Genomic DNA, 19,658 nt, shown 5'->3' on the forward strand with positions numbered 1-19,658 from the left:
AAGATCTGGCGGACCATGACGAAATCTTGGCGACAATCTTGAAATTAAAAACTTCTAGGGCACCTGGCCCCGACGGTCTAACTAACGTAGACCTTAAGCAACATCCAGAGGAATGGGCCTCCCTAATTACAAACATTTTCAAGCAATGTACAATCACTAGGCAAATACCCAAATCATGGACTGAGGCGATAACAGTACCTATTTTTAAAAAGGGAAATAGAGAAAGTCCAGCAAATTACCGCCCCATCGCCCTCCTTGGCATCATGGGAAAGATCTTTGCTACTCTTTTATTAACTAGATTCCACAATTGGGCGAGACTGGCGCCATGTTTAGACAAATTTCAAATGGGCTTTGTCAAGAACGCAAGCACCAGTATCAACATCCTTATTCTGAACATCATAAAGGAAAATGTAAAGAACGGTGCTCCAACAGTTCACATTGCGTTTATTGACTTAACACAAGCATTTGACAAGATAAACCGTCAAAAGATGTGGGCGAAACTAACAACGTGGAATTGTCCAGCAAAGATCTTAGGCCCGGTGATTGCTTTACATACGGACACCAGACTTAGAGTACGCCTAAATCAGCAAGGGATGTTATCAGAACAATTTCCATCAGAGCGTGGCGTAAAACAGGGCTGTCCGCTCACCCCGGCTCTATTTATCGCCTATATAGGAGACTTTCAGCATACACAACCAGCGATCAGAGCTTTCCCGCCCAAAGTGGGTAACACAGCAATATCCAGACTGTTATATGCTGACGATCTGATCCTTATGGATCAAACCCAAATTGGTCTCCAACGCCAGCTTACGAACTTGGCCAATTATATCAGTGAAAACGACTTGGAGATAAACATTCATAAGGCAAAAATATTGACGATGGGGAAAAGCCGTCAAGCAACCACAGCTCAAGGCCATTGGTATTTGAACAACACAAAAGTCGAAACCGTGTCTACTATAAAATATTTGGGAATTATGATAGAGTCAAAAAGGTCAGAAAATGCGACCCACTCAGCACTATGGTTAAAGATCAAAAGCCTGACAACCCAAATGAAATTAGTAGATCGAAAATATGGTAAATTTTCGCTTCTCCCAGCGATCCAATTCTACAAACAAAAGGTAGTGCCATCAATAATCTACGGAATGGACGCTGCGTTGAACATCGACCATACCATATGGACGAAGCTGGAAGGCTACTTGTGGAAAGCGGTGCTTGGTCTGCCGAAATCTTCTTCAATTGCAGCGGTTAGACGTGAATTGGGCTTACTGTCATTGCAAGCATCAGTTGATCAAAGTCGGATGCGACTTTATCGGAAAATTATTCTTCCAGATACCCTCCCAATTTGCAAACTGGTACAGATCGAGCTCAGCCAAGGACGTTGTAGAGCACTAAACCATTGGTCTCAAAAACTTACAAAAATACTAGTAGATCTGGCTTGTTCAGTAGAAGATCTTATTGAGAACCCAAACAGAATCAAGGAAAAAATAGCACAAGCAGATTGGATCAAAACTGGAGAATTAACAACAGGAAACAAACTCCTGGCTCATTTACCAGCTACAACAAATAAACGTAATCAACCAATGAGCTACTGCATAAAATTTCCCAACAAAAAAATGCAGAAAACCTTCATGAAAATAAGATTCAACCAACTACCAACGCAAGATATTATAGCAATTCGTACGAAAACTAAAGTAAAAACCTGTAGATTCTGTTCAAACCCAGAAACAGTGGAAACTCTAAGACATTTACTCATGACCTGCCCCAGAACCGCGTTTCTGCGGGAAGCCTACTTGCTCCCTTTGTTCTACGACATATCACTACGAGAGGTGCCGTCTGATTGCAGGAGACAGAACTAGGTGGTCGATAGCGACTGTAAAGATTTTAGAAGCGGCTCTGACTTTAAACCAGAATCTACAATCCATTCAAGCGTGACTCAATGAACATTGTTCTCTGATCCTTTGTTTTTGGTCAAGTGTTAGTTTTCTGGTTATTTACGCTTCTTTTTCTTTTTATCTTTTTTCAAAATTGCTGATTCTTTTTTACTTATATCTAATGTGTTTTTCTTACTGTTTATTAACGTCTTGTAAAAATCAAATGTTTTTGATTATACGCAAGTAAATAAAAAAATAAATAAATAAATAAAAGAGTAAAGGGTATGGGTATGAAAATACTTAGTACGCTGTGCTTTTAAGACAATATCAGTCTTACACAGACTATGTGCCTCATTATGACCCAGGCGGTAAGTTACCGCCTGGGTCGTACCCTTACCACCATGGTGTAAACTACGTTTACACCATGGTGGATGGCGGATTTACCGCCCCATTCCAAGGTGAGTGGGGCGGTAAATCCCCATTTCCCATTTTACCCTTCCCCATTCCCATTTTTGCCCCATAGGGCATAATGGGAGTGGGGAAGGCGCTAATTACGCCACCGTAAATTACGGTGGCGTAATTAGCACCATGGTCCCTTAGCACCATGGATTTTAACGCCTGCAAAAAGCAGGCGTTAAAATCACCATTGCGCTAAGGGACCTTGTAATCAGGCGTTAAGGGTCGCCGCCGTTTACGGCGCCGTTAACCCCTTAACGCCTGACTCACTCACCCTCTGTTTGAAAAGTAGTTCTTTAACATGTCTATTGTGGACTAATCTCTGTTATCATATCTTCTCCAATGGATTTTGTATACGTACGGGATCTCTTACATAGACCTACAAAAACAATAAGAGCCCATAAGTTCCATATCTCTTTGTGAAATTACAGATTGCCTACCATACTCGTAGATATACCAAGGCGCCAAATATAATTAAGTTTTGATTACTCCCTTTTTTATGTCGGGTATGGCTAGCACATTCAAGAATGCAATATGAATATGGTGTGTCTTGGGGGTTTAGTGTAAACTTTTCATATCTAAATACTAAACGTCCTTACTGATTAATGGCATAATTATTTGTATTCAGTACTATTTTCTAAATACCAGCGCATTAAAGCCACAGGCAGTTCAATTTACATGCAATGCAGACCTCACTGTGACCCACTGCGTTGCCCGTTTCCCAGGTGCTTCGCCGGTTTCCCAGGTTCAAGTCATGACGCCATGGTTCTACAAAGCAGCACCTTTCCTGCGCACATGGAGACGCACAGAGGACAGCACACTTGGATTACTGGCATTTATCCACAAAAGTGAACGTGGAAGTGAAGGGGGGGCTAAATATGCACCTATAGCACAAGGTATACTGGGGCATGATCTATATGGCCTTGCAAACACCACATGCCATGCCCCCTCCACACTAAAGCAAATGGGCTGAAGGGACCACAAGTCTCAGAATGCATAGGACACCATAACTGAAAATGAATTTTTGTGGTAGAGTACCCTCTCCCTAGCCCTCAGTAATGATGCCAGGCCACCCATGGTAGCAGAAAGGGAAGCACCTCGCCATACCCTATTGCACATAACAGTCTAGAGACATACAAAAACGTGAAGCAAATAACACTGCCACAGGCACACATCAAATACACCACAATGGCCAAAGAAAAGGAAGCACAGGTTGCAAAGTGACCTGTGGGATGTGCAGGGACGTTTGAGGAATCCAAACTATAGGGGCACATAAATATGCTGCAGTGCAGGATAGGCACAAGTCATTGTGCGACTCCCCTGCTGGGTAGTTTTGGCATTGTTTGATGGCCACACGGGTCACCATAAAGTTGTTGTGGTCACGCCACCACTGGGATTAGCATTCCCTTCTATGTTTCTCTCCACCAGTAAATGCTGGGCCTCCAGCGATTCCCTCTGGTGTTCAGGAGCTTCCCAAAAGAAGCAGGCTCCATACTTTTCCTCGACTCTGCCTCCTCCAAGCGTCACTGTCAGAGGGCTTCCCCTACTTACACTCTCTCTCTCTCGCGCTTTCTCTCTCTCTCTCTCTCTCTCTCTCTCGCTTTCTCTCTCTCTCTCTCTCTCTCTCTCTCTCTCTCTCTCTCTCTCTTTTGCATTCTCTCTCTCTTGCTTTCTCTCTCTCTCTCTCTGTGCTTCTCCTCTCCTCTGTGTGCTCCCTCCCTTCAGTCTCTTTGTCTCAGTTATTTGTATGGAGAGACAGATCCTTTTCCCTGTTCATCGAGGTACATTTTAGTTATGTCTTCAGTCAAGTTTCTGGGTGTTATAATGTTCTTCCGATCTGATAGTCCCATATGTGCTACTATGCTGGAGGGTCTAGGGAGTTCCTTATAGTAACGGGAGTCCTTGTCCCCAAAGGGGGAGTCTCTCCCAGTGATGTCCCAGTTGGCCAGACCCCTATAGATGGTCCTGTGAAGCGGGCTCACCTCCCTAGCTTCAAAGGGGGAGCCGGAGAAGGGACGGATACCCTCTATTCATCACAGCTGGCAAACCAGTGCAGGAAGGCCATGCAGAAGGCAGGGATGGGACCATGCAGAATCAATAATTGATAGACAATTATTTCTGAAACAATATCCACAATACACATTGTAAATAGTCAATCACTGCATTACAATCTATGACACGACCCAAAAGACTACCGATCTTCACTTGTGATGCAAACTCCATTTATTTAGTCTGTGGAACCCATGCCTTTCTACCTCCCTCAATCCCCAACACTCATGCCCTTCCACCTCCATCAATCCCCAGCACCCATGCCTTTCCACCTACCTCGATCTGCAATGCCATTTTGGTGTCAGGCAATTCCTTTTTTACAATGCTTTTCTTGGCCACAAGGTGCTCTTGGTGTCCGAGTGGTGGTGTGCAACGACCTCCTAGGGGGACTCCCTGCTTGTGACCCTTCTGTGTGGGTTAAGGAGGCAGAGTTGACAGACTCCAGGCCACACATGTGTTGCATCATGAGGCGAAGTGCCTGCTGCATATTTTCCAGGCCAGTTGACTGTGCTTCGCTAAATTCCTGCACCCTCAGGCCCACCACAGTATTCACCACTGTAGACTCAGATAGGGGTCAGCACAGATGTGCCATTTCCCTGGCTATTCTCCTTGCTGCCTTGCTGCTGGATGTGCCTAAACAATACCAAAACGGAATTAATGATATTTGGATCGAATCACGCTAGGTCCAAGCTAGATCCCCAATATAAGAATTTCCGTATTAAAGATGCAGCCATAACAGTGGTACCCAAGGTAAAAACCCTAGGAATGATGGTCGAAGCCTCCTTGGGATCAGGCGCACAGGTAAATTACTTATATAAAAATAATCTGTACTACCTACGTCTCCTAAGAGCTATCAGACCATACATTAATGAGATCAACGCAGCCTCCATCGCCAGAGCTATTCTGCTATCAAGCCTGGACTACGGAAATGCGCTGTTATTGGGAGCGTCAAAAAGGGAGCTAGCTAAATGCCAGGTCATGCAAAACGATGCCGTTCGCATCATTAAAAGGAAGAAACAAAAGGACCATATATCAGACAGTAGGAGGGACTTACACTGGCTCAGAATCGAGGATAGAGTCAAATTTAAAGCGCTAACGATTGTCCATCGATGCCTCTTTGGAAAGGCGCCTGCCTACTTTAAGAAGCACTTCTCCTGGTATGCCCCCCGTAGAGGCCTAAGATCTGCTGATACTGGCCTCCTAAACATCCCAGAAGCCAAACGGGCATCAGGAAGGGGCAAATCCTTTCCTGTCAAAGCATCCAAATACTGGAATGAGTTCCCCAGGCAACTAAGACAACAAGAAAACTATGCTACTTTCAGGAAAGCTCTGAAAACCAGACTTTTCCAATAACTTAGCGCAGCGAATTATCGAGAGACATAAATTGCAAAGGACCTAAACTGCGTTTCACCGCGCCCTGATGCCTGCGGGCTTTCGGCGCGTAACAAGCATAAAGTAAAGTAAAGTAAAGTGCATGGCATCCCACATTGACTGTGAATGCTACAGGTGGAGTTCTGTCAGCTCTTCCATCCTCTTCCGCCGCTGCTCCTTTCTTGGGAGCCATTCTCAGATGGCAGATAAGGCATCACTGGGCAGGGCATATGTGGGCAAACAGGTGAGGTGGTGGGTGTGACATCACTGTCAAAGACTGCTGCATCGCCACTGTCCAAAGAATTATCACCATCATTAGGCTGTGTTAGTGACTACAGATTTACAGCAACAGGGCATTGGGGAGGACTGATCACAGGTGAATCAAGGCCTGACAGGGGTGGCCTGAACTAGGGTAGGTCAACTCCAGTCCCATTCCTCACTGGTGACAAAGAGCTGATGCTAAAGACTGATAAAGGGTACCTGGTGGTCGTGGTCGCCAGTGGTAATACTGTTTGACTTGACCCAGGCAGACTGCTGGCTTTTGAGGTGAGAGATTGTACAACTGGCAAGGGAATTGCAGCTGAAGTGGTGATGGGTTCAGCAGCAGATGTGGGGGCAGGCATTTTGGTAGCCGTGGCTTGTTTGGAGGCCACTACGGGTGGGTTTGACAATGCTGGTAGTGGTGGCAGCTGCTTCCGGGTACACCTTTGATCCAGCTTTTTTGTCTGGGGTCTTGCGCTGACTGCCTTATGTCTGTAGTGCATGAGTGGCAGAAGAGGTGCTTGTAGTTGCAAGGTCTACTGCTGTGTTTATGGGCACGCCATGTGGAGGTGCTACCTCACTGCCAGTAGTACATTCACTCTGGCTGCCTTGTGTGCCTATAATGAGAGTAAAGAACTATACCTAGTTGTCATATATACTGTGGCATGTACATGCACAGAACACATGAAAGGGTCAGGGGCCTAGGTCCAGCTATTTAACTGGGCCTCATGCCTATCCTGTGCACAGTGACTGGGCTGTGTGTTGCCTATGCATCTTCAACATTACTTAGCTGGTCTATGAATGATTCAGGGTGCATGTGTGTAATCATTCTGGTGTGACAGCGAGGTTGTTTCCCCTGGGTTGTTGATGCAGGTGGATACCGTCGTAGGACTACATTTGGGGAGGGTATCTGTTCAGCCATGCTTGTGATAGTATTTCTGACTCATGGGCTGGATACCTTCTTTGATGCTGTATGGCACATGTGTTAGCCCATGTGTGGGGGCCTGTTAATAACAATCATCTGACATGGTGCCTATGGCATAATGGGGTATTAATGGGTTGCTCGTCATGATATTGTGCTTTTATGGCTGTCAAGGATGCATGAGGTGAATAGTCTGTTGATGTCCACAGTAATCACATTTTAAAAAAAATGTTTTTAAACAGGTGCAGCTTCCAGGTGTACACATGGAATGTGTCATCATATGTATTCCTGTGGCAGTGTTGACGGTAAACCAGCGAGGGACTCGAGACATCAACATTGTCACCTATGTGTTAGCCTAGTGCTGGCTGGGACACATGCACTGCGTGCACATTTCACTGCCCCAATGGTGAGTCCTTATAGTCACCTGTTTCTGGTTGACTTCCTGCTCCTGCCTCTGCTGTTTCGATTCCCCCTAGCCATTCCAAGTGAAGGATGCTTGCCACTCTCTCTTCCCTTGGGGTAAGGTGCAGTGTCTCCACTGTGCCTCCTCTACTGGCAGTCGTCTCACGGTGATGTGTGGAGAGGAGACTGCGGGCACGTGTCTTGAGGTCATCCCACCTCTTCCTGTAGTCTTCCACGTCCCGCTGCACAGTGGCCACTACCTTGTGCTTTATGTTGCCTTATATCGTGCTCTTCTGGCAGACAGATGTTTTGCACTGATTTGCCCCAAACAAATCATCAACATTGGCCAACAGCTCATCTGCCAATACCCGCAGCCCTGCCTCACTGAATTTGGTTTTGCGGACCCTCAATTCAGGCACCCTCCTCTTGCCCTTGTCTCCTGGCATGTTTCCACTATTTTTGGTAGCTAGATGGCAAAGGGAAATGGTGGATTGAAGACAAATTGTGTTTTTACAGGTGGCAGCTGCTGAGTTTACTGTCTGTGAAATGACGTTATTTCCGCTCAGAGGTAATTCCGCCAGTGGAATTACCACTTGGTAGGATTACCATTTGGTAATTCCTCAATATTTCCCGAAGTAACAGTACTTCTGCCTAAATTTGACAGATTTATCATGTTAGTTGGTTTTCAGCTGTAATTCCGACCGGTGACGGTATTTACCGGGTGGCTGGAATTACTGTAACGCTCACCTGGTTCCCACGGGGGCGCTGGTCTAGTCTGGATTGCTGTGGCCTCTTCTAGCGTGATGCGCAGGACCCGGAACTCCGATTGGACAGGACCTCCAAATCGTGCTTGCCTGGCCCGTAGGAATATCCTTCTGCAGATGAGAAAGGGGATTAACAGTCTGCAGAATAGTGTGCTAGCTCCCCCCTTTCCCCCTTCGTTCCTCTCTAACTTCCTCCAAACCCCGGTTTAAGCTCACCTTATGGTTTGGAAGGATGAACTCTTCATCCCATCCTGCTTCTGGTGCAGGGGCGCGCGTTCGTCCAGTTACTTCACTGGTTTTCAGAATGGCGCTGGCAAAATCCACTTGACTTTCCTGAGCGATGCGCCGTAAGTATGAAAGTTCAAAGTTCAAGTGAGGCCCCCTTTATGTTGTCTTTCTAACCTGTGATCTGTCCTTTATTTCAGGTGCAGAATGAAGGCGATGCGTCGAGGGGTTAAACTGCCGAGGTGAGTAGTGATGAGGGCGATCCCTCTAAATGTCCTTATCATTCCCCAGAAATGTCTCTTGTCCTTTCCCCATAGGGGCCGGGGTACGGTACCTGCCAACGGGGCGGCGCCGACCCGAAATGTGGAAGAAAAGCCGGTAAGTATTATAGCTGTTAATCAGGCTTTCCTTCTGTGTTCCTTCTGCTCACCTTTTGTTTCTTCCTCTCTCCGCTAGGTGCAGAGATGTGGCGTCCGATGCTGACAGCCACGATGGAGCCGGGAGATGTCTCGAGGACAGGTGAGTGAAGCGTGGCGCTGCAGCGAGCAACGCGATGCTTTTAAATGGAAGTCTTTCTTCAGGGATGCTGGCGAGAAGATTCCGGATGCAGGTAAGAAGTTTGAAATAGTCCTTGGTTTTCACCTTTCTCTTCTCTTCCTTCCTTGCAGGTCTTCCAGGTTCGAGGCGGGCGTGGCTGGAGTCCAGGAGCAGGAGCAGACACGGTGAGCGTTAAGCTGCAGGAAGCCGAACAACGCGAAGCATGAGCTGCTGTCTGGGCGTGGCTTAAATAGCCTCCAAAGAAGTCCCAGGTATGTATCTTTCCCCAACTAGGTATGTATCCTTCCCTGGCCACGCCCAAGTGAAAAAATAGTTCCTATGAAAAAATAGTCCCTTTCAGGTCTCAGGGAGGCCTGAAGCGTGCAGCATGGTCTGCATCAGGTAAGTGCACAAAACACCTCCCTTTATGAGCCTGGCGCCTATGGCGCCAGGACTGATGTCCAACATGAGCCTGGCGCCAAAGGCGCCAGGACTGAGTCCAAAGAGCCCCTATAAGGGGCCGCTGGGCTTTTACCCGAGGGCATGATGCCTGCTTCCGGGGGTCTTGGGCCTGGCCTGGTGCTCCGGGGGCAGGCATCATGACAATTACCATTACTACTGATAGTTTGTGCATGCTCACGTCAACCTTTGAAATGGCAGTAAATCTGCCAGATACCATGGCAGTAATAGTAATTCCGTTCTGCGGAATTGCCACCCATTTTTCCGCCCTTCCGCCCTGAGGCCCACTCTCTATACTGGGGTGCAGTTGATTCCTGTTTATATATGCATCAGTATTATGCATTGTTCTGCTACTTTTTTTTGTCATATAGAACATTCACTGTGATTGAAATTGCCTCACTGTTTCAGCCCAGTTAAAGTTATAGTAGAGCAAGGTCAAGGGTGAGCAAGTATTTAAAAAATCGAGTTTTCGGGCAACTGTAGAACCAATCAAAGCTTTGTGTTCCATTTTCAGCTCTTGCATACTGCTTGCTCTTTACTGTATTCTTCTGTTTCTTTATGTGTTCAGTTTATGGAGTTAAAGCAAAGTTAAAGCATTCCAGCATTTCTGAATTTGAGCCAAAATAGATTGCATTACAGTTACTGCAGACCCACAAGAATGATCTGAGAATAATGACAATCCCAAATAAATGATGTAGTTCCTTTTTGTTGTAGGGATTCAAAAAATAACTTGTTCTAGTCCTAAGAATATATGGACTTGCATTTTCGTTTTTAAATCTTCATATGCATTGGTAGGCATTTGTTTTGATTGTACGCAAATGCATCTTGAACAAGATAACCCCATTCACTATTGATCTGGACATGTATTGATATTGCTGTGTGAATCAGGAACAATGCACATTGTTTGCTTTCTGTACTTATTGCTAACTAAGATAAAAACATGGCAATTAATGGGAACGAACGAGTCTATTGCAATAACACACCCGTTATACAATACCACACTGACATAATCAATGGCTTGGACAAGAATGGTATACTAAAACAGGTCGAGTATCGTGCAGAAAATAATAAACACGAGAACATGTCTTGTACTGTATAATGCAATACATACAAGATCATAATTACAAGAAATGCAAACAAAGCAGGTATACACAAGAGTGTAACCAAGAAGCCCCAACCACTGGACAGCACCAGAACAACATAACTAGTCAATCCATGTCGGAAAAATCAATAAACACACCCTTTCTTGCTTGTTCTCCTATAACTACTTAACTAATTTGGTGTCGATCAATGCCTTTGTGAAGGGTAAGCTTCTTAAATAACTATCATCCAATATGTGACCGGGGATCAGGAACAGCAATATTGTCAATGCTGTGGAATTCGTACCTTCACATCTAGAAGCACCCAACATATCCAATAGGTGTGTGACACGTCTCCCTAGTGATGTACTATTACTTGATAACAGCAGGGTGTGTGTGTGCCCGTGTGCGTGTTGCTAAGTTTCTATAACCCTGCCATGATAAATGCCCCTGAATAAGCTACCTTGAAAAGTTTTATGGTATTGAATGTGTCGTCACTTGAAAAATGTAGATTTAGGGGTAAATCATATTGTGGCACATGTTATCTTGTAGGTGTATAGCTCCACTTGCCATATTTATTTGCGTCGAAAGTCCTTTAGCAGACTGTGGTCTGAAAGACGAGAGAGGAGCAGTCCACCGTGCAGCAGAAATTAAATTGTATTTTAGACACTGTACAAAAAGCAGAGCTGTATAGTGTGGAGACGTTGGAAGCCCAAGAGTGGATAGAGCAAAAGCAGGGAATGTATTCAAGATGATGGAGGCATTGTGACAGCTGCAGCAGCAGCGGCACCGGTTTCTCGTGGTACTCACATGTAAACTATGGGGTGCAGCCGTATAAGAGGAATGTAGCAGGACTGAGCAGTGTATGAACCCCTAAGGCAGCTGTCTATAGTTGGGAGCTCTGCTATACTTTACACACAGAGTATATGCGTAAGGTAGAGACTGTGTGATAGCTGGACCAACCTTTTCGTTGAACTCAGCTGTATGCTATGGGACTCTGTGTTACATGCAGCATATTTTCCCAAAAAAGTAGCACCACCTAGGCTCACAATAAAAGTGAGAAATCGCAAAAAGCTGACCTCTACACAGCTTGCTGAATGGGCTTTCTCTCTTAACAGCAAACTATGCAATATTGATAACGTGGAAGAAATTTCTAATGTGCTTATGAAATCCCTGGATTCTGTCACAGAGAAATTTGCTCCTATCAAAAATAAATCTCTACCCCCAGCTATACGTAATCCCTGGTTTAATGATGACCTGAAGGCTCTCAAATCGGAAAAAGGCAAACATGTCTATGCATGGCGCCATTCCAAAGATCCGCTTAGCCTTGCCAGCTACAAGAAAATCTCATCTGATTATAAATCAGCCATATACTCGGCCAAAAAAGAATCTTTTAATATGAGAATATTGAATGCTCAGCCAAATACTAAAGAACTTATTAAAATTCTGAAGGAGCAATCTCAGTCTCCGAGTCCCACACAAGACACTATCCCTAAAGATGCATCATAGTGCACTGAAATTCAGCGTGCCATGTCCAACAAGCTCACCAAAATCAGTGAAGGAATAGAGGTAAAAAAGCTTGCTATGACAGAACAAGCTCCATCAGCTAATTTACCTACTGCTAATAATAAAGCTGTCGACCAACCTATTTTTAGTTTTCAACCTGTATCGGAACAAGAACTGTCCAAGGTCATTTCGCAATTAAAAAGCACTAGTTGTAAAGGGGATCCCTTCTCCTCAGTTATAATTAAAGTATGCTCTCCAACTCTAATCCCGGCTTTGACGAAATTTGTCAATTCTTCCTTTGCCACAAACAAGGTGCCAGATAACATCAAGAACTCCTGGATTACCCCTTTACTGAAGAAACCTAATCTCTGCCCTCTGACGGGCACGAATTATCGACCTATTACTAAAACCACCTTCCGGTTAAAGATCTTGGATGGAGTGGCATATAATCAGATCTCCTCTTTTGTGGAGCAAAACCATATCGATCATGATTATCAGTCTGGTTTCTGTACAAATCATGGAACTGAGGCTGCTCTATTGGCTCTCAAGTCCCATCTTCATCATAGGATGGACAGAGGTCATATTTCTCTACTTATGATGCTTCATTTATCAGCAGTTTTTGACCTGGTGGATCACTCCATCTTATCCACCAGGTCAAAAAGTAATGCTAATTTCTCTCAAGTGGCTGTGGATTGGACTACCTCCTTCTTGAAGGGTAGGCAGGGCAGAGTGGCCAACGATAGTGCAGAAGCAAAACCGTTTCCACTTATGTACGGTGTCCCACAGGGGGCCTGTGTGTCTCCCTGTTTTTATAACATCTTCACGATCCCCTTCTTCCAGATGCCGGAAGAGGAAGGGATCATTTTTGCAAACTATGCAGATGACACACAGTGCGTCATTTCGATAACAGGTGTTCATGTGGAGGATGAGATATTGATTAATTCTATATATCAAAAAATCCAGGATTGGATGGTTACGAACGGCCTTGCGATTAATAGTGCTAAAACCGAGCTTCTTCTAGTGGGATCAGAAACTAACCCTGCAAAGTTGGGCTCTTGTTATAAGAAATTAATTATTGACAATTGTATAGTTGTAGTCATGAGCAAAGTAAAAACTTTGGGGAGCTATCTGGATAAAAATCTTAATATGAAGGCTCATGTCAATAGCCTAGTCTCCTCTGCCTCCTATTATATTAAACTCTTCCGTTGCCTCAGACCATTCGTGTCAGAAAAGAACTCGGAAACTCTGGCAAGGGCTATCATCGGTGCTAAGATTGATTACTGTTGTAGTCTCCTGATTGGATTACCCCTATCAGATTTTCATCGACTCCAGGTGATCCAAAATGGTGCTCACCGAGTTGTTAAACGCCTTGCTAAAAGAGACCATGGGCCTCATTACGACCCTGGTGGAACGGGTTAACGGGCTCCGTAAAGGAGGCGGACCCGTTAAACCCGTTCCACCCTATTACGAGGTCCCCTCGCGGGACCCGGTAAGGACGCCTGGTAAAACCAGGCGTCCTTACCGGGTCCCGCGAGGGGAAGAGGGAGCAAGCAACGTGCCACTCGTAATCGGCCCCTTGTTTGCTCCCTCTCCCATTCAGCCCTATGGGGGCTGAAATGGGAATGGGGAAGGTCCGGGCCCGGGTTCCTGGAGGGAGGAATTACCGAGCCCTCCAAACTCGGAATGGCCCGGTAATTCCCCATTCTGGGAACCCGGACGCGATTTTGGCGGCAGTCATGCCGCCAATAGCGGCCTGGCTACCGCCGAGGTCGTAATGAGGCCAGATGTGTCAGAAGCACGTAGAAGCCTACATCGGCTCCCTGTTCAAGCCAGGGTATCATTTAGACTGCTTCCCATCACACATAAATGTGTGCATGACTCTATGCCGGCCTATTTAAAAGAATTTATTATCCCCTAGAAAACATCAGAAATCTCAGATCCGATGAGTCGTATACCCTTCTGGTTCCTCGTCAAGAGATGCTGCATTTGTATCTGCAGCTCCTCAGTCCTGGAACTCTCTTACCCCCATTCTAAGAGCCGTCACATCAACAGATGTTTTTAAGAAAGGACTTAAAACGGCCCTGTTTTCCTAGACATTGACATTGCTATGTTTCCCATGGTTGCTGCCGATAATTTCCGATCTGTTCCACTCTTTCTCTGTTGTTGGTGTTGAATGTGTCTGTCTTTTTTTTTGTTTCAGCGCCTTTAAGCCCTAGGGTACCTGGTGCGCTTTACAAATTAAATGTACCATAACATAACATAACATGCACAGTGAATTATATATTTTATGTAAGTGGTCTTGTATAGCACCTTTCTGCCACAATTGATGACCTTGCTGTGCATGGCTCTGTATGAAAAAAAGGTGGCAGTGTGAGGGGCAGATGCCAAACCTATGGTGTTGATGGGTGCAAGTCGGAAGTACCCTGCACCTGTGTGCTGTGAACATGTGGTCCCCCGCCTTCCAAATTATGATTATCCTCCCATATAAAGACTCTCTTTCCCATTGTGATGCCTTCGCCATGCCCATATGTCACTGACCTGAGCGTGTATTATTATTACTTTTCTTTAAATCATAGCTGACTCTGTGGAGAGATGTCCCTTGTTTGTTGGCTGAAGGCAGTGCTTTTATGTAACATAAGAGACTGGGAATGCGTACCATAGGAACTGCTGAGCATAGGCATTTTGAATGTGCTTGGGGTTCATGGGTGCAGGCCATCAACCAACCATTTATGGAGTACACCAGTTCCAGCTGGATTGAACAATGAGCCCCTCATAGGGGACCGGATAAATATCAGAGGCACTAACACCCCTGGCTTGGCCTGGAATTTGACTATAACATGCAATTCTAGAACAATGGAAATAGAGGATGACCTCTCGCAGTAGGACAATGAACTCCTTTGTTATACAAAGGCTGCAACTGCATGCCAAAAAGCCTATGTAGGCCTACGAGTGTATATCGGATCAAGCTACTAAAAAGGGTTTATGGGGAGCAGAGAAGGGGGGGGCAGAGCGTTTTAGTTGTGTTATTGGGTTAGGAAGGATGCTCTCTGTTTTCTTACAAGAAGCAAACTGCTATTAATAAACGTTTGCCTGTTCACCTATCAAGAACTAAAGTACGGCTTTTCTGTCAGGTCTACAGTGCCATTCTGCTTTCTATGGGTTTTACAGAGAAACTTGGGAGTATGTCATCCATAGGGAAGAACCCAAGATATGATGGACTACCGTGCATTGGGGCTTCTTAGCCTCTGATGTAAGAGAGTGTTATAGGGCTAAAGAGGAGAGGGCTTGATGTGCTAATGGTGTGTCTGTGGGGGACTCATGTAAAATACATATATATATTTTGTGTGTTAAAAACAGGTGGTAGCCTTTCCAATACAGTGCAGTAAAGGATGTGACATTCCGTTTTAGAATGTCTATGACCAATACTGTTAATGCAGAATTCCCAGTGGCCATTGTTATCTGACAAAGTCCTGGAGCCGGGAGGCCGAGACAGCATTTTACAAAGGCTCTTTACTAAGGGTACCCTTCCTGTCTGCCTTGCCCCGTCCTGGTGGATCCTGCGACCCTGCACCCTTCGGGCATCTGCTAATGGGAGACCCTGCTGTGTGCCCGCTCGAATATCACGCAGACTTGGATCACACTGGAATGCTAGATCTGCACACAACCTGCAAAGGTAACAAGAGCCCCCTTAGTTTGTGCCCCATCTGCTATCCCTCTACTTGCACGTCCCTTCACATTATGCATCTTCTCCCCCTGCTGATTCTGTTCATCTCTCCTGCACCCATCATGGCCTTGGACTTGCGCAGCCTCACTGACGATTGCTGTGGACAGCCCATCGCCATCAGTATTCTGCCTAGTCACCAAGTGGCTGCCGTTCCAAAGGTCCTCCTGCTGTGCGAGATGCTACACTCAGCAAATCTATGACCTTCTCTGCTTGGTTATGGGTGCGGCACATCGCCCACCTTCCCCCTCTTTCAATCCTTCGTTTCCATCAACTATGCACTTGCCCCATCTACACCAGGTGCTTCCACACCTCTACTCACCACATGGTCTGTCTTACTTTGGTTTCTGCACCATGATGATACCTTACCATTTAGCCTACCTACCTTATTATATCTTAGTGTATGGCATGCCCATATTGACACTTGGAACATGATGAACCTTAGCTAATGTTTGCATTCCTTGACACTTGGACCATGGTATATTAACTAGTCGCAAGGCCTACCCACCTGATGATACAACACCGCAATGCTCACCAACTATGACATGTTTACTCTGCTGTTATAATTGTCTCCATGTCTGAACTAGCCCCCATACCATGAGCCAAGGCTTTGCCAGTCTGTTTGCTCATTCTGTCTATGCCTTTATGCTGTCTGCATGGCAGAAATAGCCCCTTTACCATGAGGTGAGTGTTACGCTCACCTGGTCTCTGCGGAGCCGTTGGGGCACGGTTGCAGCCCTCCCTGGACCTGAATCACCTCCCTTCAGGCCTCTCCCTCAGTAGAAAAGCTGTGAGCAGCGGTACGTGGTGAGACTGCTCCTGTGAATTATGGTAGATAAGCTCTCCATCCTGCTAATTCTGGCAGGGGCGCGTCAAATGGGATCTAGTTCCTTCCCTGATAAGGATTAGTCCAGTCCAGCTGTGACTATGTTTCTCCTTAAGATTGGTATGTCTTTCTTGAGCTCTTGTGATGCTGTCTGTTCTGTTTAATGTTGTTATATGTTGCTCCTAATTATGCCCGCAATAATGTATCTCTTCTGTTTTCTTCCCTTAGATGGAAACGCGGCGTAGATGCAGCTGTGAGACGTCAGACGCGGTGGGAGGGAAGATGGAGGCTACCGCAATGTTCGACAGCAGGTAAGCGAAGGTTTATGGTAAAGCACGAGATATGGCGAAGCGCAACCTTAAACGGACTGTTTTTCATTGTCTAACCTTGTCTTGTATTTCTCCTTGCAGGCGATGCTGTCGACAATGGAGGGTGTTATGCTGCGGTGCCAATATGAATATTTCGGGGTTCCGGAAAGTGCAAAGATGAATACTTGCCATGCCGAAGAGATGTACCGGTAAGATCAACTTCGACCAGTTGGTAAGTATGCTGGCAGGAAGCAGGATGTCCAGGAAGCAGGGTCTTCAAAGGTAAGTTTGACCTCAGGCGATGGTGAGCGTTATGCTGCTTGCAAGTGCAGAATAACGCGAAGCACTGGCCTTAAGGATGAGCAGCTAATATAGCTGAGCTTCTGAAGCCACACCCACTAGGTTCAGCCTGCCTGCCACACCCGAAGGTAATCCATTAGCAGCCACACCCAAGAATACACTTGGGCTGCTTAATGAATAGCATGTTAAGGTTAATGCATTCTGCTTAATGGATGGAATGTTCAAGGTTAGTGCATCTGCTTAATGGATGGAATGTTCAAGGTTAATGCATCTGGAGTGCTATGTCCATAATAAAGGCTTTTGGTGTCAAATGGATGTTCTTGTTTACCTTTGTTCAAGAGCCTGGTGCCAAAGGCACCAGGATAGTGTCCACCCAGGTCTCCTATGCATGCGACCCCTGCATGCATGTGCCCCTGACTTCATGACCATGACAGTGAGGCTCAAACAGTCTATGTATTCACACCTATTTTGTCTAATATGCTTGACTAGCTGATGATCGAGCAGTGTCTCATGTGCCCTGGAGGATGTTGCTCTTGTCTTCATCTGCGTATATATAGGGGAAACCCAAAAAAGACCACAAGAAGTGGACGCTCTACATTGTTTTGGGGAGATAAAGCTTTAAATATTACAAGCAGTAGTTAGCAAATCTGTCAACAGTTAGACCAAAGGATACAATTAGTCTCTGAATATTCTGTTACAAAAATATAGATTTAATCAAAGAATCATTGCTCTAAAAAACAACAAAAAAAGTTTGCTGTTGATACAGTAAATCAAGTGTAAAACACGATAAAACACAAGAATAATAGTGACAGGATCTCCTCAAGAAAGGAGGGTAGTGTTAGATCAATAAACACAGTTGATTCACTGCAACTGTAGAAGCATGTGCGATCTTTCAGTTGTCGAACCCAATAATGGGGTCCAATGTTTATCTCTAGTAGAACATTATACTAGAACATAAAGCTCAACATGTTTCAGTTCTTTTCTGTAAGTCTCAGAACATTCGTCAGGAGGTGTGTCACATTAGTTTTAGTGACCATAAAACATACAATTCTCAACTTCAATTGTTGGCATTTTATGGAGAAAGAAGTATCTTCAATTCACTCTATACGGTGTAACTGTTGAGAGAAACACAAAGAGAAGAAGGGAAAGTTATGATTGCTCGATTCCTTCTGATATTTATCGTTATATCAAAACTCAAGTATCTAAATTAATTACCTACTTGAGTGTGGAGTGAGTCCTTCGTCAATGAATTCCTAGATTCGGTAGGAGTTATTATCTATGGTCGTAAACACCTTTGTGCAATAATAACGACCTGAAATTGAAGTAAAAAGGGCTCAACCTTTTGATGTCCAAGAACAGCCAAGAAATATTGATTGACTGTGCTCTCTTCTTGAGAATGAACTTAAGTAAACTGTAACCTTGCCATTTTCCATATTTGGAGTGGCGTGATTACAAAAAATGTTTTAATTCCCTTTAAAAATGCTTTAATAAACACTTTTGAACTGTATACAGTAGTAATACATTTCAAAGGAATAACCAACACATCGACCATTTTGCTTCAGACACTTTCCCAAATTTTGCCTCCTTCTAGTAACTACTATAGTGAATCGGAGTGAGCATTAGTAAATGAAGGTCTCTATGGAGTGAATTCTTTGCATCCAAACAGACTACAACCTTGCCCCAGACAAATGAGGAATCCATGCAAAATTTGGTAGCAGTGGGTACAACGGTGTGGATTTGTATAGCTGCACAAACATGCACACACACACACATCCTAAAAATATTTTGGGCCTCATTACGAATCAGGCGTTAAGGGGTTAACGGCGCCGTAAACGGCGCCGACCCTTAACGCCTGATTACAAGGTCCGTTAGCGCCATGGTGATATTAACGCCTGCTTTTTGCAGGCATTAAAATCCATGGCGCTAAGGGACCATGGTGCTAATTACGCCACCGTAATTTACGGTGGCGTAATTAGCGCCTTCCCCACTCCCATTATGCCCTATGGGGCAAAAATGGGAATGGGGAAGGGTAAAATGGGAAATGAGGATTTACCGCCCCACTCACCTTGGAATGGGGCGGTAAATCCGCCATCCACCATGGTGTAAACGTAGTTTACACCATGGTGGTAAGGGTACGACCCAGGCGGTAACTTACCGTCTGGGTCGTAATGAGGTCCTTTGCCTCTAACATTTTTGCATCCAAAAATACACTATGATCTTGCCCCAGACAAAAGAGGAATCCATGCAAAATTTGGTAGACGTGGGTTCAACGTTGTGGATTTATATAGCCGGACAAACATGCACACACACATGCATACATTCAGATTTATATATAGATTACGAGCCAATGTCGGTCCTCTCCCGATTGAGTCAGCTTTGCTATCTATCAAAGAGAAAAGAGAGGGTGCGTGGAAAAAAAGTTCAGTCAGTGATTCTGATGCACAAAAAAAGGAATCCCAGTAACAGGTTTTTACAGACATTAATGGTGTTTACGCAACTTCAAACGCCTGCCTGAACCCAGTTCGGGCTCCACTGCCATCAGCAGCAGTCTGTAGGATGATTGTCTTCTCAAAGAGGCCATTTGGTTTATTGTCACATTCT

This window comes from Ambystoma mexicanum, chromosome 12 (genome assembly GCF_040938575.1).
Source record: "Ambystoma mexicanum isolate Mex_15411 chromosome 12, UKY_AmexF1_1, whole genome shotgun sequence".
NCBI classification, from domain to species: domain Eukaryota; kingdom Metazoa; phylum Chordata; class Amphibia; order Caudata; family Ambystomatidae; genus Ambystoma; species Ambystoma mexicanum.